Source organism: Falco biarmicus, chromosome 5 (genome assembly GCF_023638135.1).
Source record: "Falco biarmicus isolate bFalBia1 chromosome 5, bFalBia1.pri, whole genome shotgun sequence".
Classification (NCBI taxonomy): Eukaryota; Metazoa; Chordata; class Aves; order Falconiformes; family Falconidae; genus Falco; species Falco biarmicus.
This window is the reverse complement of record NC_079292.1, coordinates 77,010,246-77,037,719: the sequence shown is the minus strand read 5'-3', so window position 1 is coordinate 77,037,719 and position 27,474 is coordinate 77,010,246. Positions and strand designations below refer to the sequence as shown.

At 41.0% G+C, this 27,474-nt stretch overlaps 1 long non-coding RNA gene across 3 annotated transcripts in view; it reads left to right on the top strand.

The window, feature by feature from the left end:
- The window catches only part of LOC130150776 (uncharacterized), a 118,272-nt gene extending 93,893 nt beyond the window's left edge, over positions 1-24,379 (top strand). For 2 of the 3 annotated variants that reach the window (XR_008822381.1, XR_008822383.1), the window contains 3 exons: positions 15,316-15,542; positions 17,249-17,479; positions 23,616-24,379. This is a non-coding gene — a long non-coding RNA (uncharacterized LOC130150776). Of the gene's footprint in view, positions 1-11,706; positions 12,216-15,315; positions 15,543-17,248; positions 17,480-23,615 lie in introns of those variants that run through there. The other variant, XR_008822382.1, reaches the window with a different exon arrangement.
- The last annotated feature ends 3,095 nt before the right edge of the window (positions 24,380-27,474 follow it).

Here is a 27,474-nt window from a genome sequence, read left to right as displayed (position 1 = left end):
TCCACTGCTGAGTGTCTGAAATCTCAATCTGTGGACTCTGTCCTGCAGTTAAAAACAACATGGGCTTCCAACAAAGACATCACTAGTGATGTCACTACTACAAGCACCCTAAAAAAAGTAGCACCGTGGGAGATGCTGTTTCTTGACAGGATTCTCCAAATAGTGTGAAAGGATTTCTGTGATGTTTGTGAACTTATTGGGGCCACATTGCCAATTTCTGACAGGTAGACTAACTATTGAACAGGATACTGAAATATCTATATAATCACTTTACATTTTTAATAGTAAGTGGGGGGGAAAACCTTTCCTGTGCTCTGAATTATTGAAATAAGAAATAGAAAAATTAAATAGTACAGGTTAGTGTTGTTAAATATTGATAGAAGACAATATCTGTCCTCTCATCCCTGGGTGTATTGGGAATTGAGAAGGTCACAATTTTGTCTGGTGAGGGTAGGATTTGAAAATGACTTCTAACATGAATGAATTGTCCATTTAGTCTTTTAGGATTTGGTGGTTAATATAGCTTCAGGGACCAAGGGATTTTCTCCATGGAGAGACAGACTTTGTCCACCACACTATGGAAAAGCAGAACTTTTTCCTCATTTCCCTTACGTGTGAAAATAAGGAAGTTCTCAACTTCCTTCTGAGCCATTTTTTGAATAATAGTTGCTGCCACCTACGTGATAGGGGACTCTAACAATGTAAGCTTATAACAAAATATTTTTTTAGGAGGCAGATCTGAAAGCACAGTTCCTAGAGTCCAGCTAGTTGGGAATAAAAAACCAAACCCCACAACCCATCAGATCCCATCAACAGCATTTCTACAACTGCATATAGACTTTGAAGTTTCATAACAAATAGTTTGAGTTCAGGTGCATCTTCTCTGTCAGTATAATCATTTCCCATGCATTTTCACCATAGTCAGTACAATGCATGCTATATATTCAACACTTTGTTTTTCCCATAGAACTTTCATTATATAAGCAAAGATCAGACTTTCATATTAAGAAGCTACAGAACCCTTTTTAGTGTTCAAAGGATTCCTTTCCAATGTCATTTGGATATGGTAGCATTTGTTTTGACAGTAGACATAGTTCCTGTACATTAAATACACATTTTAAAGCCCATTATTTAGGACAGTTCTAATGGTAAAACAAAAATTGCTGTATTACACCAATATACTGTAGTGTTAGCAGACTAATAGGGCTTTAAACTGACGTTTTGAAAGGTGTATATTCATTTACATTTATGGAATCCGTGATTTGTATGTTCACCATCATAAATAAAGAGGGAATAAAACAAGAGGGCACAGTAAGTTAGTAGCAGCCGGGCAGAATGAGAGTGGATATGGCACACAGCTTTTCTGGACCTTGGTATCTCTGCCACTTGAACTACTCTCTTGCACACCGGCTGCTGCAACTGTGCTAAACCTAATCTGTTTTCCCTGGGAAACCTTTGAAAAACTCCCACAAAGAAAAGGCTGGGCATTTTGTGCAAGGGAGGACAAGAAGAGAGCAAGTAAGCCTTCATGATGAGCAGAAGCTAATGAGGATGGAGCTTTGAGCAACCTGATCTAGTGAAAGGTGTCCCTGCCTATGGCAGGGGGGTTAGAACGAGGTGACCTTTAATGTCCCTTCCAACCCAAACTATTCTGTGATTCTACAGGATGAAGGACTATTGAGTCCTTTACAGAGTAGAAAACAAAATTGACCTTCCAGGGGCAATCATCTGGGGGGGGGGGGGCGGGGAACACGGACCGAAAGGGAAATTAAATATGCTTAGGTGAATTTAATTACAAATATTTTAATTTACATTATTTAAGGCAGCTCTCAAATATTTTTGTTTCCTCTCTTGTCTTAACCACTACCTTTTCTGAAAAGTTTGGATACTTGATATAATGCCTTTTTGCTTTTACAGGGGGTGGCTGTTTATTTGCATATTTATATTTACAAGTGGCACAGAAATACAGGCTATTTTTGGCTTATTTCAACAATTGCATATAATTTTTAAAAGAAAGGGAAGCTTCAGACTAAGTAAGGTTCTGAGAAACGTGTTTTGTTTCACCATGTATAAAATACCTGCAAGTAAAAGGCATATAGGTCTCAGGTATTTCCATTTAACTGCTAAATGGTTGCTAAAAAAACCTTCTCTTTTGGAATGTCTGTGTTTGCTTAAATAACTTGAATTCTTGCTTCTCAGACATTTTCTCTATTTGATAGGCAGCACTGGAGTAATTAAAGACCTGGAATTTTGGCAAGTACTTGACCATTTCTGGTTTAAATTATCAGACAGGCCGTTCAGGTACCTTCTCAAGAACCTTAACCTTTGTAAGGATTTCACAGTAGACTGGAAAGTTTTCCTGAAAAGTATAAACCACCTCACAGAGATAAGAAGAGCTACCATGTTATAATATATTTCTTTAAAAGATACGATCTGATGTGTTAGAAGTGACTGGCTGACTAACTAAGCATGCAGAATTCACATGTTTCTGTTCATTTCTGTTGAACTCCGTCAAGCCCTTATCCCCTTAAAAGCTCTAAGAAGTTAAGTCTTACACTCACATAGATCTAGGTCTGTTCATGCAGCAAGCTGAAAGCATAACATGGATGCAGCCAACTAAGTGATGTAGGACATGGGATATCCAAATATGCCTAAGGATCCCTGACCTATCTAGATGGACTAGCAGGGGCTGGACAGAAAAATGAGTGGAGTGGGAAGCCCACCAGGTTCTTGGTACCAAACAGTAATAGCAGTAGAGATGTAGCAGGAAGGTCAAATGCAAAGATTAGTTCAAGTACAGAAAAAATCTTGATTGTAGTCATGGACAGAGTCTTATGATGCTCTGAGTATGCATGTTGCAACAACTCGAATTAAACTAGAGTTGCTGCTTCTCTGTGGCAGATTTTTGTGTCCACAGTGCCTCATATAGAGTTGTCCATTTGGTGCAGACTGAAAGAACAGATCTTTCCATAATCACATCCTTTTATCAGTGCAGTAATCCTTACCATGTTCGTAAATAGCAGGAACATTATCAAAAGGTGTAAATAAAAGAAGTCTCTGTCCTATTTTAATTTCATGGTCCTTCACTTTCCTCTGGCTTCTCCCCTCTCAGTCTGCCTTACCCAGTGGGAATTGAGTATAAGAGGATCTGAGGGTGCAAGAGTCCAAATGACGTTACCTTACAGCTCATTTCTGAACTTGGCTAAGGATGTGAAAGCTGGCTACTAGCTGGATAAAAAGCAGTTCTAAAAAAAAAAAAAAAGTATTAACGTCCATCTTATGTTCTAAGAAGTAACTATGTTTCATTTTCAAAAGTATATGCTCGAAGCACAAATAAAATGAGAAAAATAGTAATCATCATCCAATGGAAAACCATATAAAAAGCCTTCCACTTTATTGCCATGGCGATAATAGAATGTTGTGCTAAACAAATCCGTATAGAGCTATACAGTGATTAAATCTTGTGTTGTAAAGTAGAAGCTGGAAAACCAGTGAGCTCTGTGTCAGCCTCTTCGTGTCCTGAGTCAAAGTCTGTCAGGTTTCAAATAATTGCAGGGCTTGAGTAATTAGTGAGAGGAGGAGGAGGAGGAGGGACCACAGGTTTCAAATGAAGGAGGACTCATAAAGAGCTCCAAATGTTTGTGATGTGTTACAGGCTTTTGTAACTGGTTAGAGACTTCATCGATGCCTGTCAGTTACCAATAAGCATAGCTTTACCAAAGTGTGTATTATAAGTGTACCTTTATTCAAAATTTTATAAGGTTGCTTAAATGTATTTTATTCTCTGTAAATTTAGCATTAATATTTATAGCAGTGCAACTGTTACTTTGTCCTTAGTGGCAGGACTACATTATAGTTATTTAAAAAATAGTTGGGGAATTTTAAATATTTATACTTTCAGTTTATTAAAATTAAAATGCAGTCTTAAGAGATATAATAGATTACACAATCTCCAATGTAAAACAGTGGAATACTTTGTATAGATTAGAAAATGCTGCATTTCTCTCTCTTCTGCTTTTACGCTGATATAAATTCACTAAGTTTCAGCTGAGTCATACCAACACAAAGACCAATTTCATGAAATATAACATATCTGTATACTTATTTTAAGAATATATTTGTGTGCTGTCATATTGACTGGCCAGCAAGCTTTCATGTGAACTTTAGAATAGGTAGATGCTTTTGTTAGAGAAGGGTTTGCTGTGGTGTCTTCTCATCCTCTGAGTAGGTGCTAAACCTCCTTAACAACTTGTCAAGCTGTACAATTCCTGGGATCAAACTCTGCAAGCCTGTATGTTTTAACACAAAGTCTCTTTATCAGTTAGTGCTCCAAGACCCCGAATACTTTCTGCCTCAATTTAGGAAAAAAAAAAAAAAAGATACCTACACATCTTTCAGGAGGTACTCAGTCCATGACAGGACCGGAGCCTGTATTGCTTTTTTCAATATTGAGCATTCACCTTGAACAGTTTTCTGTGCTGTATTAGGGGTAGAAGGGATAAATCCATCATTACAATCCCAAATTAATCCACAAGGGAATGTTTTTTAAAAGACAAAACAAATATGAACCAGGTTCACAGTGCTGGTTCAGCTTCCAGATGCTCTCAAATCTCATGTTTTCATTTTGGGTTCAACCCAAAATTTCCCATGCCTTTGCAATTTCATCCCACCCTGGGTTTGCACATGTTGCTGGGCTCCTGTGCAGGTTCTGAGAGAAGGCTGGTTGTTAAATTATTCACTTCATCCAAACACGCTACAATTTTGGCCTGTAAAGTATGTATCTAAATTAATGAGTTATGCAACTCATTCAGGCATGTCAGGAAAACTGATCATTATGCTATACAATTTGATCACAGAAGTATATTAAAAAGTAACAAGTAAAGTATGCAGCTTGATCATTAAAGTACGGAAAATTTACTGAACTAGTAAAGTATGAGCCTGGGATGACTTTTGTCTCAAATGGCACCTCATAAATAAAACCCACAACCACAAAGGCAAACATTCACAACCCCAAAAGTCATACAGGTTTAAGTTGTATTTTTTCCTAGAAAACAGCTGAATGAGGGGAGATGAAAAAAATCTTATGGAAATTATTTCTAAATGTTTTATGTGGCATGTGGATCTTTTGATGGTTTTGACATATGTTGATGAGCTTTACATTTTGATTAACTCTCTAGAATACATACTATAACATCTGTACGTGAGTAGGATGCCCACTGAAATACAGCTCTGTAGGACTATACTATACAAAAATAGAATTAAAGAAATGCGAAGTATTTTAAGCAATATGATTGCAGCTTAGTATCCAGCTAAGAAAGAGCCATGGTTATGGCACTTAGCTTGGGGGTTGCTAACCAACTGCAGAAGAGTTGAGGAAGGAAACAGAGAGGACATTGCCTTAGATGGGATCCTGGTAACCACCAGTGGACTCTCTGAGGATATTTGTAAAAGTCCAGATGCTAGGAATATGCATTGTGAACTTTTCTCGGCTGGCCTGCCAGCCTTGTGATTAATAAGGCCTGAGTGGATCTCTTCTGCGTTTAAAAAAGTGGCTAATGCAGTCTGGCCTAATGAAAAAAGCAGTTGGGAATCAGACTGCCCCAAAAGAAAAGGTACTCTCCTGTCCTTCCCCACTGTGAGCTATTTCAGATGTGGGGGAGGGGAAAGTGAAGGATGTGTTAGAAGGGACAGTTCAGGGGGTGCTGGTCAGGTCTAGAACAGCAAGATGTTCATAAAGGATCAGCAGAGCTGCCTATAGAGGGGAATATATGGGAAAAGGAGGGATTATGATCAGGGCTGAACAATTTGTTGTTTAGCCTTCCTGGAGCTGAGACCACTGAGTGATTTGCTGCAAGCTTAGTAAACCTTTGTGTGTCAAGCTCAGCAGTGAGGAGGAAGTGGACAGGTCAGGTTGAGGAGATGGCAGAGAGAAGTGACAGATTACTGCTTGTGCCCGTTCAAGGGTGGGAACTGAACTAACTAGGGGTTTGCCAACATGTCTGTCTTTCAGCTGACAAAGGGAATTACTGGAATGAGTAGAAACATGTTCAGAAAAGCTTTTTTAAAAAACAAATGTGATTCCATCTAAAATGATGCAATTTGGAAATCAGATTGAATTCCAGGACTTCTTTGCAGAAAAAATTGCACAATATTTCAATATCAAATCAGGCATTTGATTTAGCTTTGTCCTGAACTTTCTGCTTCCACACTAAATTCTCCATTTTTGTTTGTGTTTAGCTTCCTGTTCTGAGTTTCTCTGCAGTCTGTCTCATGCCTTCTTCACCAGCTGAGTGCATTTTGTTTGCAGCCAGTTCCATCTGATCAACCTGCCTGCAAAAATGCAGGCTTGTTTGTTCATCCTTGATGCGCTTCGTGCCAGAGAGAGCATCCTGCTTCTCCTTGGACCAGTACCCATGAGAGGATTCCCCCCAGCGTAGCCAGTTCACACCTCTTCTTGAAGCCTGGCACTGTGAGAACTGTACCTCCAGGCCCAAGGACTGAGGTCCAGGATTAGTTTTTTTCTATTAACTAGTGAAAACATGGGTACATCATCACTGTCTCCACCTTTGCTGGGCATGTTGCTGGTGAGAGTCTACAAAGCCACTCATTCTCACATCACATTGCTCTCAGCAGTGGCTGCTACAACCCCTTCCTGTAAAATACATACAGAACAGCTTACTTATGATTTTGGAAACTATTCTTTAATCAACAGAGGGGACAGCACTGACACAGATTACCAGCTCCACAAATGAAGAGTGGCTGTGCTGTGTGTCCCTGAACACTGATTAGCCTGCAAGTGCTGAAATGTTCAGAGTGCAGTTCTACAGTGTATCTGTTGTAACCATGTTTTTTGAGCTCCAAAACCCCCTATGCAACAGGGAAGTGATGTCCTCAGTCTTTACACAACCTTGCTACCTAAACTCGGCAGTGTATACTAACCCAGCCCTTGTGCACTGTGTTCAGGTGTGGGGAAATGAAGTTCATTTTGCTGCCATGATCCACCTGTGAAACTGCAGCAGGAATATTTAAGGACCTGCTCTAGAGAGGTGGTGCTTTTCTCTGTCTTGAGGGTGCGAGATTTACAAGCTTATTCACTTCTTGCTGTCCTCATCTGTTGAACCTCTGGGCCCTCTTGTTCTGGGCCACTGATCTGATCAGACAACTGACTGTCATCAGTCATGACCCATTGCACCAGCAGCAGAGGTAAGCAGGCCTGCTGATCATGTCCCTACCCTCAATCAGCAGCACCACAAACTTTGTCTGTCCTCATGCAGAACAGCTGTGTTCCCTGGAAATACCTGTCCTGGGGTACCTGCATGTTTGCATCTACTTTCCATTATTACATCTGCTTCAGGCTGAGAAATGTTAAAGCTTTCCTTACACCATGACCTAAGTCCATGTTTCTCTTTATCCGTAGCAAAACTGGTTTGAAAATTCCCCTTCCTTGCCCCTGCTCTCCTGTGCAGTGCCCTCCCCAATACTACAACGTGCTGTCCCTCCTCGTGCTGGGATATCCATTTTGGGATCTTTCCCCATTGGCAAGCCTGCCAAAGCTATACCTCCCTTTCCTTCTCTGTTCTGAGCAATGAAGAAAAGGGCCTAATAGAATTTTTAAATGGCAAATTGTTCCTTGGGGTGGAAGCTTTTCACTCTATATTTACTAAGAGCAGAGGAAGAGGAGAAAGTAGGGATAATGGAAAGTAGGGAACATAGTATTAGACCATCAGGTGTAGCGCTGATGGGGGGACACTGCTGGGGAGACAGGGGCAGGGAAGCCTCACTGTGCCTCCTGCTTCTTTACCCAGTTCTACCTAGGCTTCATATTTCATAGTTATTTAATACCATCGTTATTTTAATTACATTTAGAGAAATTTAGCTTTTTTCTAGACAAGTTAGAAACTGCCACGTGCCACCTTTGACTCATTGTATCAAGTCATTTTGTCAAACCATTGCGTACCATTACATATTCTAAACGCTACCAAGAGTATTTTTTCCTGCAAATGTGACCTCAAAACTTTAATCTGTCTGTGGCAAACAGTTGGTCAAAAGGAAAATGGTACATTATAGAATGACCCTCAATGGAATTTTCGTATTTTATTTAGAATTGGGTTTATTACTGCAAGCTCCTGTTGCACACCAGCTATCAAATCCTCAGCAGGCGTAAATCAGCACTCAGGTTAATGGAGCTAGACTGATCACTGCCAGATGAGGCTACAACTCTGCTTGTAATCTGGGGATAAAATACAAGCTTCTCTATAGTGCTGAGACTCCGAGAGCTAGAACAGGCTGGCTGGTGAATTACTGGTTATCTGAACATAAGAAGAAAATGCGTTTCCACCCCAATCCACTCTCAGGCAACTAATACTGCTGCTTCCACACGTCTTTAGGGAAGAGCATTTATGGAAAACAACTTGAAGATACGTGTTGGTAGGATAAAGGAGGGCCCATGGGCTAAGCACAGAAACCTCTAAAACTGTGTAAACTGTCAAAAGGATGATTGCTTCTGGCAAAGGTCATTCTCGCGTACAAAGAGGAAAAAGCATCCTTTTTCAGGGGAAGATACAAGGGCCTTCTTGGGTAAGCTGTTTCCCAAGACCTTTGCTTTCTGAGCCTCCCCAGAAAGGGAGGGAGGTCAGATTTGTGACAGGGCAGGGAACAGAAGCAGGGAAATTGTGATTTATGTTGCTGTACCGATTTACTTTCTAATTAAGAATTCCTCTTAATAGAAAAATCTTCCAGAAACAGGAAGGAGCTGCAGGAATGGAGCTTCACTGAGCAGGTGTGGGTGGCGGAGCCTTCTTTTATTACTAATCAGCATAGTTATGCCATTTATAGAAAAGGACACGATGCTGTGCAAGAAACTTTCTAAAGAAGAAAAATACAGCCCTGCTTTGAACAGCAAGTGAGATATATAGGGTGGCCCATAAGAAAAGTAATAAACTAATGCCCCCCTCTCTCGATGAAAGTGGATTTACACAGTTCTCCCAAGGCTCTCTCAAATTCCGCTAGGAAGGGCAAGAAAGCCTCTGAAGAGCTGAGCAGGAGCATTGGGTAAGCTGGACTTCACAGCCTACAGTGGCAGCTGGCATTTGGCTGGGGCGTGGGGCAGGTACTGCTCAGAGGCCACGTGGCAGTCTGAGAAGCTGCAGAGGTCTGTTGTCCCCTGACTTCTGAAATGATATATATCACTTCAATCAATCAATCAAGTGAAGCTTAATGGGATGAGTGGAGCACGTGGCAGCAAATATCAGGACATCACTAAAAGAGAAGTAACCCCTCTGCCATCCAATGGAAACTCCTCTATAAATGATCTGCAAGCATTGCTAGGGCAAAAATCTCGTAGATGCAGTGCTTAAGGACATGGTTTAGTGGTGGACTTGGCAGCCCTGGGTTAATGGTTGGACTTGATCTTAAAGGTCTTCTCCAACCTAGATGGTTCTATGACTTTATGATAGCTCTGAGGCAGCTTCATTCCTGTTGCTCACTTTCACTAGTGGTTAAAGTCAGACACAGCGAAGCTAAGAAACTGTGTATAAGGTTAGTTTGAAATGCAGAAATGGCACTTAAATGTCCAGGTGCCCAGTCCAGAGTCTGAGATTTTAGGTTTCAGCTGCATTATTTCAGCTAAAGGTGGTTATTTTAGCTGTGGATGATAGAGTCATAGATACACACTGAATGTACTAACTGCATGTGGCAGACAAGTGTAATGCAATAACTGAACATAAAAGGCTTTCTAGTTTTCAGTCTGTGGTTTGCAAGAAGAACAACTGAGATGTTTTTTTATTGGCTTTCTAACCATTTTAAGATCAAAGTGCATTAGGTCTTAGGAAATAAAAAGCTCTTGAAATTAAATAAATTGGGAAAGCTTGCACTTACAAAATAGGTTTCTCTTAAAAGTTGCAGGGCAGTAACACTTTCCCTAAGTCTTTAATTATTAGAAAAATTAAAAGCAGCAGTAAGGTGCTTTTTAGATCCGGTAATGTCAGGCAGGCAGAAGGTGCACCCTGTGCTGGTCTGTGCCCAGCAATCTTCATTTCCTGACTATGGCACAGACTGGCTTCTGCATCTGCATGCATGATTCCGCTTCTTCTATTTTATCTCTTAAGAATAATACAGCCGTAATGCCTGTCCTGCACGCATGTTTTATGTAAAGCATAGTTAATACTGAAAAGCGTTACTTGCATCTGAAGATAGTAGAGTCTTTTCTGATTAGGAGGCATGTTTCTTGCAGTTCTGTAAGAAACATATTTTCTTTTCCATCCAGTTATAATGATCATTTGAGATGTGACAAGGAAACAGGAGCACAGGACCAAAAGCCATCTGTTTCTTTTTTGGTATTTCATATTGCATGGAGCAAGAAGGTGGCAAAGCTTATATGCTTAAACATGGGGGTATAAAATACGATAGTAACATTTAACATGTTGTAAAGAAATGTCTTTGAACCAAAACCAGACTTCTTTTTGTTTTGTTTCTACCAGGACTTCTTGCCACAGCTATAGTAAAACTAGCTGCCACTTGTGTTTGTGAAAACTTTGCATTCAAGATATTTAACATATTTAGTTTAGACAGTTCAGTGGGCGGAAAGTCAGTTTCCATTCCTGAAGATAAGTACTTTCTTCTTCAATATTCTGATACAGCTTTTTATTGTTATTCCACATTGTGCCATTCCTGAGACTAGTTTTATAAGTAAAACTTGGTTTCATTTTAAAAACTGAAGTTTACTGCCAGTTCTGGAGGTAGCATGTAAATGTTGAATAGATTTCATTGATATTTAACTTTATGAAATGTGGCCTTTTGAATGCACAGTTAGACTTGGCATTCTCGGGTATGTCCATACCAAAGCCCTGCAGTACTTCACTTGCAGTTTATTCCAACCAACTGTATTTTGTCCTTTTTATTTCTGCTTGCCATATGACCTTCTACTGTATTTACCCAAAGTGTGGGTTTCCACCCTGCAGAATGCATAGTGGGAGTTTAGTTAGTAACAAGCTCCAGTGGTAGATTTTGAAAGCCATACACCGGTGTTAGATTTGAAAGCAACACACTGAAAAAGGGGGTTGTGCACATCCTGTGCTAGCGTTAACACTCTTGTACCTAACGCCTTCTCTGCTTTCCTGTGACACATTCTGTACCTTTGCAGCCTTCAGCTGCATTGTTTAGCTGCAGTGTTCCCAATGTGGATGACCAAATTAAAAAGTACTGCTGTAAATGTACCTGGAACTTAGAAAGGAAAGGGACATAATTGCCCTCTCTTTCATCTCAGGACTGAAATGCCTTTTCAATCAAAGAGATTTCCACTGCTTGCTAAAGACTATTCAGATGAGAAGAATACGTTTGGGATATTTGGGCTAGTTAGCGCTCACTTCCCTTTTTTCTGCATTAACAGAATAGCCTTCTTTGTAAGATCACCCAATTTTTTAGACCTTTATACAAGTTTAGGTCAGTCTTGGAACCCTGTGCTTTTGTTGGCCTGTCACCAGTTGGATCACATTTATAGTCTATTTTTTCCCTTAACTACTTGCATAGCCCCTTTTCTCTTTTGTGGCACAAGCCAGAATTCCTAGAAGCGGCTTTTACTGCCTGCAGGATCTTGAAGGCCGCCTTCTCCACGGACGTTTCCCTCTCCGACTGGCTGAATGCCACACCATGATTCATAATTTATTCAGTGGATCCATTACTGATTCTCTGTGTATGTTTTTTGTCTAGACTGAGGAAGGGCAAAAAGTCATTCCACCTAAATCTGCTTGGGAGCTGTCAAGAGAGACACGTCTTCTCACAGATACAAGAAGTAGTGACTGCTGGCTTTAACACAATTGCACGAGAGTTTAAAGATATTTACTTTTCAAAAGATAATACAGTATCAAAAGAAGATTTCTGGGATATATGTAACTGACATTTTCAGTGGCTGACTGAAGAAAAGAAAGCTGTATTATTTTGTCTTAATATAAGTGTACGACTGGGTATATTGGCTATGGCTAGAGACATGTGTTTGCATACTGCTGTGTATAGACAAGTGGTTTAAAAATTTGGATGAACTGAAAATGTTTTAAGACTATCATTCCATGAACATTTGTTCCTACATTTGTGGGAGATTTTTTTTTCCTTATCTCTGAGTATGGTTATGAACTATAATAATCGCAGGCTTTCTAAAGCAAAGTCAGAGATGCTATTGCTAATAGCGAAGGTGTGAATTTAAAGCACAGTAGTTCTCTTTCGCTAGCTCTTTATCTGTATATTTGCTATTTTAAAAGTTTCTTTTATCAATTTTAAATTAATCCAATTCCAGTTGGGGGGGGGGGGGGGGGGGGGGAGCGGGGGGGAGAGCCTTCTCAGCATGGAATAAAAAGTATTTCCATGGGGACCTAATGCAAATTCCTTTTTCTCAGTAGCTATTTTGTCCTGCCCTCCTTGGACAAAGAAAGGGGCAAGCATTTGACATTTCCCGACCACCTCTCAGCTACTTTTCTGCGTTAAAGATTCCATCAGATTAGCATTAGCAGAGTTTATGTAACCTTGAATTTAGCTTGAGTGACTGAAGTCACGGCATGAATCTGGCAGTACAAACCATCTGATTAGCCCAGTGGTAACCTCAGGGGTACCTGAGAGGTCAGTCTTTTGTAAGATTCTGCTTCTGCTGAACTTAAAATGAGAAGAGCCATTTTTTTATCTTTTCTAATGCTGGTTCAATGTGATTTTTCTTAGTCCAAAGACTAGGCGAATACTAAAACAGAGGGAACCTTGACTGAAAGATTTCAGATTTTACTTAATAGCACTCTAACCTTCATGCTCAGGATCACATCAATGCCATAAGACAAGACACAAAGCCTCCAAACTTGTACGTGTGTCTGCACTACAGAAAAGAGTTTCAGTGTTGTCCTCATTGCAGATATACCCTCTGAGTTCTTGGCCCAGCATTTTTGATAATAAATTGCAGACAGGAGCAGGGCCTGCTTGTAATTACAGCAAAGAGATGTCACAGCCTGCCATGTTATCAGGCGCTGCTACACATGTGTAAGGTTGCAGATGAAACTACTGAAAACAAATATTTTCCACTTTCCCCTTGGAAACATCAGAAAAAAACAAAATGGCCTGTGTGCTCTATTCCTGAAAGCCACGATTCTGGTGAGGTACCAAGTGCAAGTGCTGGATCTGAAGCTGGAGCTTCGATATCAGGTGAAAGAAAAAGTGAAAATGTGGTGATAGCCTTCCCTCATCCCTGTGAACCACTGAGCAGAAGCGCTGAGGTGAGCTCGTGGCTGAGCCCTGGCCGAGGCAGGAGAACGCACAACTTCCTGAACTAAGAAAATTCTCCTGTTTTTTTCATTTTTGGAAGCAGCAAGGCAGGCAGCTGAAAAGTCCTCCAAACTAGATCCCGTCTACTTTACACTCAAGAAGCAGCAAAGGGACAGAGGAGCTATTTTATTCTTAAAAGAACCTCAGACAAGTGAAGAAAAAAATCTTGATAGAAACTGTCATCAGTAATAGCAACGAGAAGCAGGCCTGAGGAGCCTCATTTATATAAGCAGCAGCCTCTATGTGAGTGAGACTCCAGCCCTGTATTTCCAGAGATATTCTGATTTTGACAGGCCTCTCAAAGATATGCCTACGTGTATCTATATGAAGATGCCCCAGGAGAGCCTTCCAATCTGGGTACAGGGTTTGCCACTGCTAATCCAAACCCCTGCTGTTCTGGCTGTTGTCGCTGCTCAGAGTTGTTACAGAAGTGTTACTAATAGTCATAGTCTGGACAACTTCACAGAAAACATCTTCTTTTATCCTCTTCTGGAGATGGCCACTTACTGTTTGCTATTAGCAAGGCTCAGCTGGAGTCTGTGTCAAGTAGTGGATGGAGAATTTCTTCTTGAAGTTTGGCTGCTTGGTCTTCAGAATTTCTGGTGCTGTGACCTTTTCATAAAAGGCTAAGGATGGTAAACATGCTGCAAGCAAGGTGTTGATTAATATCTTGCCAACTGACATCCTCCTTTTTATCACAGCCACTTTTCTCTTCTCTGCTTGAACTCCCTTGACTTGCTTGAACTCTCTACAGTCCCTCAAATGACTAACTTTGTTGGGTGTTGAAATAGTTTCTAACTATAGCTAACCCAGCTCATCAGGGTATTGTTCTATTTAATTGAAGTTTGTAATACACTTTGAGATCCTCGTATGAAGTGTGAAGTATAATCACAAGCGCAAAATAGAATTGTTTATAATTCATAATGTGGTAGCAGCCAGGCCAATGGGGGAAAGTTGAAAGCAAATTCAAAATGTATCCTTTGCCCTTTGAAGTTTGACTGCAACTTGGCACATGCATCAAAGAGGTGACTAGTTTCCTTTAGGGTTTAAGTCTCTGCTGAAAAAGATCAAATCAAAAGCAATCTGAGGTTCCCAATTAGATTTATATTAAAAATCAATAATGAAGACCCTAAAAAGGCATACTGATGACTCTTGAAACACTCACAAAATGAGTGCAGCTCATTTAAGGGCAGACTGGTAATCCTTGCTTTGATTAGTAGCTTATATCATAAGTAGTCCCACTAATTCAGTGCAGCTACTTACTGAATAAAATGCTGTTCAGCGGAGAATCAGCCCAGCCTCAGATTTACGATTCCATACATAGCCCAGAGGGTGGGATACCTGCCCTGTGTCAGGCCAAGCAGCCACATGGACCTCCACAGGCAGCAGAAGCAAATGTATCAGCAGCTGCCCCCAGGTGTTCTGTAGGTTGGCTGTACTGTAGAGGTATGGTTCTTGGCCATACGTCGTAACTATATGTGATTCTAAAGGCTGTAAAGATTTCCTGCTGTGTTCTTTCGTGCTGATTCATTTTTGCCCTCAGGGTGAAATAATTTGTTGATGCAAATACAATAACTGAGGAACCTTAATGGCCTCCTGAGATGGTGGTATAACTTAGGTGCACCTGATAGCATGAGAAATTCGCCTCAGTGGTACTTAGCCAGGATACAGGTGCGCCATGTATTTGATTTACATCTCATGTTAAAGCGTTATTCTTCTATACTGCAGCTCAATCACTGTGTCTAATCACAGGGTTTAGTAGTTTAAACAGCACACAAAGGGCCCAATTCAATTAAAAAATGTCCTGCAGAAATACTTTTTTCATTGTTTTCCCAGCCTTGTGCAGGCTTCTGCAGAGAAGCTGTGATATTTTTTTTAATAAGATGGGCCCTAGGATTCCTTCTATTCCAAGGCATCCTCTCCCTTTCTTTTTTATATGTTTTGTCATATCCTTACTACATAAGAGGATTCTCTTGTTGTAAAAGTAGCATTTATGGAAGTAATCTTTTGCTTCTGCATTAGTTTGAAAATCTTTGGAACACAGTGGATGTCAGCACTGGTGGAGGGCTGAAGTGTCAGGATTTTTTGAAGTTCAGCTCGGAGCGTGTAACAATGCCATCAAGCACTCCCAGTGCAACTTAGTTCTGCAACTTCTACCAAGCCAGCTACCCGTGCCATGCAGGACCCACACATGTCTTCTCAGCCTGGACATCCCAAGACATTGTCTTCTCTAGCAGGGCGAAAAGCAGGTAAGTATGGTTGTTTTATGAATTTTCTGGATTTTCATTTCTGTGCATAGGCTGAAAATAATACCTGTGGAACTCAGTGGCAGTATTCCTATTGATTGCCCATGAAATCAGGCACAACCACCTGTCAATAAGCAAATGAGCTAATTTACAAAACTGTGTTACGATGACAAAAGTTGGCCCAGATACAAACTCCACTAAAGTCAAAGGTTATATGTCAATTTACACCAATTGCACTCCCTGCCGTTACCATACACACATCCATCAGAGCTGTATGGCAAATAAAATTTCTGTGTTTAAGCACAATCAGGTTTCTGAGGACAAAGAAAACAGTGCAAATTAGAAAGGCCCAACAGCTGCAAAACAGCATAAAAAATATAATGGCTTATGGTGATCTGACATGGCCATGGTCATCCGACAAAGCTAGGCAGGACTGGCAGTTGCAGTTCCCCAGTAGGTATTTGCTGGCTTGTCCTGAAATATTCTAGTGGATGCCAAATTAGAGCTGTTAATGCCTGATAGTCTAACTGATAGACTTGCCATAAAAGCCAGTGATGTGAGAAAGGTAAGATGAATGGATTAAGAATGCAGTAGTTTTGCTTCATTTTTGCATCCATACCTACACTTCACGTTGTTAATGCACTTTGGTCCTTTCCACTGCTCTGCTGGCCTCTTACTGTAATGTTACAGTTCACAGAAAGGTAGGAAAATCATTACAGGAGGAAAAATTAAATATCTTCCTTGTGGAGCTGCACCTACCTATTCCACATTCTTTAGCTACAACCAAACCTACAACAGAAACATAAAATATTTAGAATTATTCAGTGCCTGGAACATGCTTGGATTTTCTGACTACTTCTACATGGAGATGTTTAGCTACTGAAGAAGAAATAACAGATTGAGCAAATTAAAGTTGCAAACAACTTGTCAGGGCTGGTAAATCTAAATTTTGTCCCATTGCTAGCTCAATTATTGCATTAACTATAGGTTCTTTCTTGAAAAGCCCAGACAATTAGCTACATGCATCCTTCATGCTTTGGTCCAATTCCCCCCAAAAAAGCAATGGAAAATTCCTTGTTACTCTACATGAATGCTAGATTGGGTAGTATAAGACAATAGGGAGGGAAATTAAGTCTCCCTAAAATCATGGCTGTTTGAAAGACCCCAGCCAGCCTGAACACAGGTCAGGATGAATGTTCCTGCAGCGTTCATTACATGGAAATGTGTGTGAGGCCTCAGCAGGTCTGCACCAGTGAGACTCTCAAGGGAGCACTGGGAAGTCTCAGTAAATATGAGATTGTACATTGGATCTAGAAGCATAAGTACCACTTGTGCATGTATTGTACAGTGGTAGACTAAGACTTTACTTGCAACTCGGAGTACTGCTGAGGCAGCAATCAAAGACACTGAGCACCAGGATCTTCTCACGTAACTCCTGTGGCTCTGCACAGGACCACTGTGGAACTGAGTCCTCACAGTAACAAGTCAAAGCAATGTTATTCTGTAATTCAGTGACTTTGCACTGGTTTGTGTTTGATCTAAGATGGTACTACATAGGTTTTTTTTGAACACTATCTGTTGTTAGTAAGAAACAGTTTGGAGAAACTATAAATGATTTACAGATTAAGCCAAATTAAGAAAAAATTGTCAAGGTTCAATAAATGAATAATGTTTTGACGCTAAGAGTGTTCTCACATTTTTACCTACAGTTTTGCAGAACAAATTCAAATCAGATTGAGAAGTGACTCAAATGGTACATTAATCCCAAGTCTGGAAGACCAAAACCTGGATTTGTCATCTGGTGGTTTGTCTATACAACCAGTAAAACTCCAGAGGAAAAAAAAACCAATGTTATCTCATGCTTTTAGACATCAGCATCCAGTCGTCTTCAGACAACTTGTTCTGTACCTGTCCTTAACTGTGGAACAATAGAAAATAAGGTAAGAACATCCAACATTCCTGGAGAGGCATGCTGAAAGTGTACAAAGAAAAGGATGTCAGCAAGCTAGGAGAAATCCCAGTGTCAGACTCCCTAGGTTTGTTACCATCTGAAAAGTGCTTTATTCATTCTCAGCTGTTTTCTTTCTGGTGTCCCAGCCATAGGAATATCTGGCCTCTAGTAAGTGACAACTACTACATGATTGCTCCAGGTACCACCCTGCTATTGCAGACCAGAATAGTCTTGGGTGCAATAATTTTACATTCCTATTCAGAATCAGCTGCTCCTTGAAAAGGGAGCGCGTGGCTTTGCTTGCGGGTACTTGTGGCACGTGTACAAGTTTCTCATCACCTTCCCAATTCACTACCCTTTCTGTGCCTGGGGATATTTCGCTAGATAGATGCACCAGCCTTTTCCCTGTGAGCTTGTGTGTGCTTCTGGTGCACTGGTTTCAATGGCTGAACACCTAGTGATTTGAAGTGACCCTGGATTTTTACTGTTAGAAGAGCTGGGCTACACATCCCTTCTGTTGTGTTCTCTTCTAGAGAGTGGATTTTATGTGCCTTTGTTAGGACATTTGCATGTGTGATAAGACAGGGAGCACCTCTATAGCCAAATGTAAAGTCCTGGCTATAAGAACATGTTAGCTTATCAGATCATTTATCTTCATTAATTACAAGGAGTACTTCTTTAAAATCAAAATGACATGTTACCTGTTTCCTGAAACCCTGTAAAACGTGAACTATCATGCCATAATTATAAGCATATACATATATTTGCATATAGAAAGATCTGCATAACACACTTAGGCAGCAGTCACTGCAGCTGGTGACCTGGCAGCACATCCCTGGTAAAACTTGTGAACACAGGTTGGCTCTTTTTAAGAATGACAAAACAAATATTATTTCTTTGCATTTCAGATATAGCAGAGAAGTTCAATTTGGATTTAAGTGAAGGGGAAATTAACCAAATAACAACAAAATATGATTTCAAAAATACCTGAAGATTTGTATACTATGACTTTCTTCAGAGTTGTACCTTGTTGTTAAAACCACAGGAAAGATCACTTGTACAGGGGGTGTTTACAGAGAAACCACAGAAGGTGGTAGGTACAAAGCTTATAAAAATCAAAATTACAATTATTTTTATATTTTTTCCAGCTTCTGCTGTATTGACAGGATATTTCATGGCCTGTTTCTATAGTCACTTTAAGCAGGGACTCCCTTTTCTCTTATTTAATCCCATGATACTAATTGCCTAGTATTCATTTGGTATATCCTCCAGCTGGAGGATTTAACTCCTTGGGGTCATGCTCTGTGTATCCAGGTTATATGGCAAAATGGCCAAATCTGCTAAAATTTAGATAGTAATTCCAAAGAGAAAGCACAGGAGCGATGTTTTAAGAGCAGTTGTTGAACTAGATATAAGTCAAACTCAAAATAAAAAGTGCATGGAATATGGGATGGCCCCGACTTTTCAGCAAGCTGTGCCTCTGCCCCACACCCAGCACGGTAAGAAAAGCCCAGAGGGAGCTCTCATTTGCACTGCTGTTAACGGTCACTAAAAACATCTAGTAGCCAGGACTGGTCAGCACGGATTGTGCCCTTGCAGCTCTCCCTGCTGCACGTACCAGCTCCCCAGGCTGTGATGAAGAGTCAAAAGAGTCCCAGCAAAACAGCTACACACAAGCTGTTTCCCTCTGCCCACAGTACCGCTCTAGGGCAGAAAAGATCAGAAGAGACACAGAAATCTGGCTGTCGTGGCCCAGAAATGAAGGCGTCGATAATAGCATCCCAATCAAGTTATGTAGTAGGAACAGTGCCAAATTCCAAATCTGCTCATTCAGCGAGCCTGCTACATTTTTAGGCTGTTTCTGACTGTGCCTAATTAGTTTAGATATGGTTAGTAGCAGCATTTTATAGAGAAATTACATTACCGAACTGTTTTCAGATGTGGAACGAACAGATTGCCACCAAGGTATGAAGAGAGTATCATTAGGAATTATCAAGTATTCACTACCAGTAGGGAGAGTAAGGTAAAACCATTAAGCTTTGCATCAAAGAACTTCATTATCTTACATAATGTTTCCTTTATACACAAACTTGATGCTATAAAATTCCATCCCAGTATTCTGGAGAGCGTAAAGCAGTAATTTTTAAGTCCCTATGTAGTTGTCTCAAATAACTTTTATTTATTCTATTCAGAAAAAAATTAATGAGTCTCAGTCCATGTTCTGAGCACCTTTATATAAGGCAATATTCAAAGTGAAATTTCCTCATAGATTGCTCAGTCCATTCCACCTAATAAGTGTACAGGAACACATCAAAGGAACACATAAAATACCCAAATAAACTGCTTTGCTTTTGGTGGCAGGCACAATTCCACAAAAGCCTGACAGAATCAACGTCCTAGGGCTTCGTGGAAGCATCCAGGCTCTGAGCCATGGAAGCCACCCCAGCTGGAGTCACTGTGAAGTGCCCTTTCCCACCCCTCAGCCCACAAGGGTACTCAGGACTTCGGGTTGGAAACTGCATTATTCACGTACCCACTCACTCCTTAGCAACATATACATTGGAGGGATACCCCAAGAGTACAGGAAGATGGTGCAGCTGCCCCCCAGGCCTCTTACAACAGGTGTAGGTGCAGCACAGCCTCTGCGTCCACGTAGCAGGTGTATAAAGTCAAGGGTGCAAATCCTGCACAAGGAGATGCTTGTGGACAGTGACACGTGCAGCTGGCACCCAACTACAATAATAAATACCAGGAGAGTGTAGGGGAAAGCTGAGAGGGAGATGTATTTTTTTAAAAACAAAACAAGGTAGTAGAACAGATCCAGAGCCTGCAGGTGAATTGGATCTTGCTGACTTTGGGAAAAGTCCCTTACTGATCACTCCAGTGCTAAAGCTTTGTACAAGTGGAATTAATTTTGCCTTCATGAATAGCTCTGCAGTTCACGTGTTCAGGGTGCACTGATGTATCAAGTTTAGCCAGGCTAAAAGAACAGGCTACAATATGTCCCAAGGAAAATCAGCCCTGTGGTCCAGTTGTGGAACCACAGAAAGGCTCAAAAACGGGTTACAAGGTATTTTCTGTGTTGGGAAAGGAGTACAGTAGGGGTTTGGTTTTTCTTAAATACCGTACTGCTCCCACAGTTGGCTTATGCATTCAGTCACTTTTAAGCAAAAATTTCACTCTGAAAAATGAACACTGCAGGGAATTAAAAATGACTGAAAAAGGAAGTTGAAACAAGGCAAGCATACATAATACATGTGAAAACACTGAGAACTGAGCAGAAGTAACACTGACTTCAGAATCAGTTTCAAATAATAAAAAGTCAGAGCTTTGACAGTGATTAAGTAAATATACCATCTGCACCTCCCAAGAATATCAAAATGTTATAGGTTAAAATAATCTTGTGTAAACAGTCTCTTGCAATCGTTTGTGAACAAGTGTTCGGTAGCCAGTTGCAGATCAAGGCACTATTACAGTCCACCATCTTTTCATTCTGCATGACAGTTCTGCCCAGTTGTGTTCATGATGCTGCTGGTAATCACAAGCCTTTCTCATCCAGCTTTGTTAGCCGAGTCCTGGACTATAAACCATGTCATTCTTTAGTGCAGTGCTGAGAATTCAGCCCCAGATTCTGCACTGAAGGAGACCAACGAAGCAAACTCTTAAATCCTATGATGGATGCCATAGCGGACTGTTAAATATTGCAGATTTCAGGCAAGTTGTATTCAATAAATAGTCAGGAAATTAGAATTGTCTAATCTAAGCTTTCTGACTGAAAAAATTCTAAAAAACGGTACTGAACTAGACTGTATAAATTTTTCCTGTTTCCTCTCTGTGACTTGAGCTCTGGCTGTTACTTACGGTAATTTTTCCACATGTGATTACACTTCCTTGAGATGTGACCTCTTGATGGGGTCCTGAATAGATAAACCAGAAAAAACTTAGTCCCTATACAAAGTTTAAATGCATACCTTTCACAAACACGTGGGAAGGGAATAGAAGCATACCTTCTGGTAGGTCTTCACGCAGGCATTGCTGGAGGTGCAGGAATCTGCGACCCTCCAGCTGGTGTGGTCCCTTCTAAACGTGGAACGGGCCCAGGTAACCCCCATTTGGGAACCTCTGTTTCTGGTTTCTCTCTTTGCTTTTCTGTGTGCAGCATAATTCTGTACTAGAAAAGGGATTTGTATCCTCTGCCAAATATTTAGGTATCTTGTATCCCCTCAAACAGGAAATACACACCTGGATATTCTGGATATCAGTGATTCTTCCTCTAGAACCATGGGGAGTTTGATTTTTGCTTAGCTTTACTGGTTTCAAAATCTTGGACACCATTTTAACTGGGAATAATAATCACTGTCTGTTCTAGAGTAATTCTGAATATTGATTAGTCAATTGCAAGAAAAAAACCCACTGAGTGGGGCCCTGAACCCATTTATTGCTGTGTGCATTAGGACACCCCTTGGTATTGCTGCTACTTCAAAAGACTGATCAGCCAGCCGGTGGGATGCTCAATGGCCGTAAGCAAACGCTTGTCTGCAATAAGCAGCGATAAGGTGTGCTTCTGGCCCTCCCCTTCCCCTGGAGGTGCAGCAAGTCAGCTTGTTGCCTGCTAGATATAAACCTGTTCAATTATACCAGTCACAGAAATGCTTTTTTAAATCTTTACTTATTTAGGACTGGTGGGAATGTGACGTGTTCTGGCACTGCCACATAGCTGAAACCCGAGGCCCCCGCCTGCTCCTCTACGAAGGCTGAGGAGCAAGATGTATCAACGCGGCCGTATCATCTTCGTGCCTGAGGCTGCCTATCACGGCAGCTTTCTGACTGCTTGGGCACTGCCTCAGCAGACCAGGCTCAGGGGAGGAGGAGTGTAGATCAGGCTCCTTTGCATTTGATTTTAATTTGTCTTGTTCCTCTAGGACATGCGATGATTACCATTTATAGTTAAAGCAAGGCAACAACTTTCAAATCAAGCTTCCTAACGTGCGAGAATCTAAGCAAAAAACCCCCAACAAACCCACAACCAAAAAACTAACTCTTTGTGGATCTAGAAGCAATCCTTGATTCTGAAATCCTACTACAAAGGTGTTAATCTACTGTTTGACAAGATATCAAGTGATTTGTGGAGGTACAGTTCCCTTTATCTCCTAGGTAACTTAATTTACTGAAACGAGGAAATTAGCTCTCTGCTAACTCCAGTAACACTGCTATTTATGGCTGTACTATCTGCAAGGGGTCATTAGCGATTTCTGATTGAGCTGTTCAGAGGGAAAGGGGCAGACTAACATGAGTTTGCCAGAAAACTAATGACAACTGGCATAGCACACAAGGACACACCGTGCTGCTGGGCACTTTCAGGGTTTAAATTCCCAAGTGCATCTAAAACCAGAAGTAATCCTCAGTAATTAATGCATTATTTTCTTTCACGTCAGGGCATTGAGAACTTTTAAAATTGAAGTGCTGAAAAATGCACCAGGTGAGATATTTGAAAGATGAGGGTATATAACCTGGCTTTTAGCATCAGGTGAACCAGATGCGTCCTGTTCAAGTTGGGTTCTTGCTGAAGCATAATGAAGGCATGCTTACAGGCTGAGTATTTGTCCCATGGAAATGAAAAGCACCGAGTGCATCACAGGCATTATTATATACATAAGAGTTTGCATAGTTTGAGTGACTGGATTATTTCTTCTGTTCCTCCAGATGCAAAGGCTGCAGGACACCCAAGAAGGATAGAAAGGAAGATATTCCACCTCTTCATCTCATCTCCAGATAGCAGTGAAAGCCTTTCAAACATGTACTTTTTGTAAATTAGCTTCTATGCACATGGGTGCTGCTCATTTCCCAAAGCTCCCTCAGGCAAGTGCTGGCTGGGCTAGTGGACAAAACCCCTGCATGTGCAGGTTTTCAGATATGCATCCCAGGGAGTCAGTATTGGCATAGGAAGAGTAAGAGATAATAAAGGAAGTTTTGACTTTTTTTTCTAATATTCTGAGAAGCCAGAGACAGAGTGGAGCTGAATCAATCATTTTGTAAAGAAATTTTAGCAAGATAAACTAATGTTTTTACTTCTTGCTCACCCAAAGCACTGAAATAGATTTTAAAGTTGTCTCTGTCTCTTGTAGGTTCTTCAAGAGTACAGCATCAACGAAACTGAAGAAGAGTTATCCAACATTTTGGAACACTATGATAAAACTTTGTCTTCAAAAATATCCTGTAATGATTTTCTGCAGGCATCCGCACAGTGGGATTTGTTCAAAAGCAGGAAACTGTAGATGAAGACAGTGACTTATTTATAATTTCAAATTTCAAACTAATAAATTAATTGAGTATGGCTTTTTTATATCTATTCATTAGAAAATTCAAAATACTTTAGAATTCTGACAGTGGTCCTGTGTTGCGGATTAAATCTACATAGTGAGGGAATTAATTTTGCATAATCCATTTATCAAAAAAGAAAAAGACAATAATTAACATTGTCAAGATAATGCTTCCTAAGACGACTCCAAAAGCTATTTTAAGGAAATTCTTTTTTTAATTTTACGCACTTTATTAATGACATACTCTTAACTTCAGTAAAAGGTTTACAAGACACACTATTGAATTTACTTCTAATACGTTAGCCTTCATTATTCAAAAAAATCTTCCTATTTCTTGGTGCATCATTTTCCTCCACTTGCAGCGCCATATGTGTATTGTCAGAGGCATGTTAACACAGACCAGCCATTGAAATCTGAGCAGATGCCAACTGTGTGCGAACACCACACCTTTCTTTGTTAAAGCCGTTCTTCTACATCCTTCAGCACAGTTTAGGAAAGAAGCTACTTTACCAATAAGCATTGGCTTCTTAACTGCAGAGAAATATTTCCAGTGTTAGCCATGAGGTCTATTTTTAAAAATATAAATATATATATTTAAAAAAAACAGTAAATTGCTATTAAAACCTCTGTTTAAATTTCCCAGCTCTAGAAAAATTTTGTTTGGATATCTTCTGAGGTACTTCGACCTCAGCAAGGAAATGAAAAGATAATTGTTTGACTGTTGAACTCTTGTGATAATTAAAGGATAATGTGATCAACAGAGCCTGCTTCCTGGGATTATATCAACAATTAAACACTTATCTGCTCTGAAGAACTGTTAGATAAATATTTCACACTCTGGTTCCCGGACTAGTTTTCATCAGTACACCAAAAAGCCCTGTCCTCATCACCTAATGTGATATCTTTCTTTCTCTCAAGCAACATATAAAGTCAAGAAAAATTAATAATAATAATAGGCAAGTTATGGGTGTACAAATTAATAAAATAAGAGAGCAAGTTATGAGGGTACAAACACACATGCACACACATGTATATAATGGAAGTCTGTAGAATGGGAAAGGGTAGAGGAACATAATCTTGTTTTTCTTATCTATTGAATGTGTGAGCCATTGCAACAAATCTGAAAGATAGCCAGTGCAGAACACTTTAATGCATATTTTTTTCTGAGAAAATGTTTCTTTGCATTTGGAGCTTTCCAGGAGATATTTTGAAGATTTTGAGTAAAAAGCATTGGAGAGATTTCAGGTTGGATTCTGTATTGTTTCTGTTGTAGCTTTTAAGGTTTGTGTAAGTTGTACTCTACTATAAGGTAAATACATTTGGAATTGGGTATATTTGAAATAGTAGCAGGAAAAAATGCTTGCTAGACTTTTTTCCAAAAGCTGACGGCTATCTGCATGACCCTGAAATTGCTGCTTAGATATTTGATTAACAGAGGAGACAAACTGCCATTACTGAAGGATGTTCTCCCATACAAAATCAATACAAAAATTCCTAGTCCAATAATATGAAAGCGGGTTTAAGAACATGTGTACACGTATCAGCAAGTGACTAAAAAAGGGTGGTCCTTATGCAGTTGCCTGAAGACAGGCGTGAGCTATTCCCTGCCAGCCACCCTGGCAGGTCCGGTGCTGGCACCGGCCAGCCCCACAGCAGTGTCTCCAGTGCTGGAAGGCATCTCAAGCTGCAATAGATAACTGTGCTTCAGCAACTGAGCTGAGCCCGAGTGGGGTTCAGTTTAGCCCCACTTAAGATCCAATTAGCCTATTTTTGTTTAATTTCACCCTTGTTACTGGTATGAAGGCTCAAACCGTTCTATTCCTTAATAGTAACATCTTTCCTCCTTCCCAGTGAGGTGCAACGTGCCTGATTTAATTTCTGTTACTATTTCATACAGTTTATGTACTGAATTATTCATTCATATTAATTAAAGAATTAATTGCTATTTGCAATATCTGAGATTACAACACAAATATTACATTAATTATTTTTTAAATAGTGGATTTCACTGTACTGATCTGAGGAGGAAAAAAAATAAACTACTTCAGTGATTATTCAGGTGGTTGGTTTTCAAAATCTCCTATATCTCCGGTTTGATAATAGAGTCCAATTTTATATCAAATATAGTAAGATTTCCATCCCTGCACTGGTTTCTGGCATAGAGCACAGCTATCGTGGATGCAGGGATCAGGGATGCAGGTGTTGTGTCCCTTGCTTGGCCATTTTCAAGATGCCCACCATCTTCAGGAGAGGTGATGTGGCAAGGGGAGAGATGTGTCTAGATTTCCTGACACATTCTGCCAGAGGATTTTTCATTATTTCGACTGGCAGGAGTATCACATCCAAGAACTCCGAAGGGATTAAAGAACAATCTTTTCGCTGTGCAAACAAATCAAATCATGCTGGGTTCTTTTAGTGAGTTCTTAAAGGCAGGGATGGCACTCACCAACCATTTATCCAACCTCAAAAATAAAAAAAAAAAAAAACAAAAACAGCCAACCCTAAACTGAATTTCAACTGTCAACGCTTTGAAATAACCAAGGTAATTTTTCATACTAAAATTGCAAACTGCTGGATGGATAGACTTTGTAATAGAATAGGGCTTTGGTTTTTTGCAGCCGTTCCCCTTAACCAGGGTCTGCCACTCAGCCAGGAGGGGCTGGCAGAGACCCCCCATGTTTCCACTCTAAGGTGGATAATGCCAGCAGGATTGAGCATTATCCCAGGGCAATGGTCTCCTGTGGCTGTATGTAAACGCTGCAGCAAAGCTGAGGCAGTTATGAGAATAAGAACGTCAACGCAAAGCTCGAAATTTCATTTCCAAGTGGAGGCCAGCGATCCCGTGTCTGTTCCGGCAGGATCACGGCTCGCCCTGGCAGCCCGGGGGTGGCAGGGCAGGCGCTGGGGTCCCCCCACCTCAGCAAGTGGCGAAGAGCCCAGCACCTTGGGGGGATTTTGGCAGCAAGGGTCCCCGCTAGTGCTCCCTGCAAGGCAGCATCTGCCGCCCCCAAAACACCACAGCAGGTGACAGCCCCCTCACTGCCCCTTCTGGCCGCCAAGCCGCAGGGAGCCATCACTGGCTGTTGCCTCCAGACGTGCTTCTTCTGGGCTCAGGAGAGAAAAGCCCCCAAGCATGGTGTCTCACCCGCTCCCTGAGGGCCCCGCAGCGGCATCGGGAAGGGAGGCCTGGCCCGCCATGCAGAGGGGCTGGGGCACGACCTCCCGGCTGTGGGCGGCCATCGAGCCTCTGACGGGCTAATCAAGCCTAACACTGCCAGGCACCCGCAGGGTGTGACGGGAGGCCAAGCACACCCTGCCATCAGGGGACACCGCTGCTTCCAGCAACCTCTCCAGCAAAGCCTGGAGAGCAGCAGCCGAGGATCCCTGGGGGATAACTGCTGCAGGCAACAGCCTGCTCCCTGCAAGAGCAGCGCCAAGTGCCTCCATGCACCCTCAGCGTTTCCCAGATGCTCTGTCCCCAAAACTGGCAGTCCCTGTGACTGCTACGTGCCTCTCCTGAGCTGGAGACAAAAGGTCTGCTAAGGCTGAAGAAAAACATGTCCTTCAGCAGCGTTTTAACATTGTTGTACATTTTATTTCCTTCACTCCAGAGGAGAAATAGCTAACGGAAGGCTGAAGCCACTAACAAACCTGCTGCTGCACA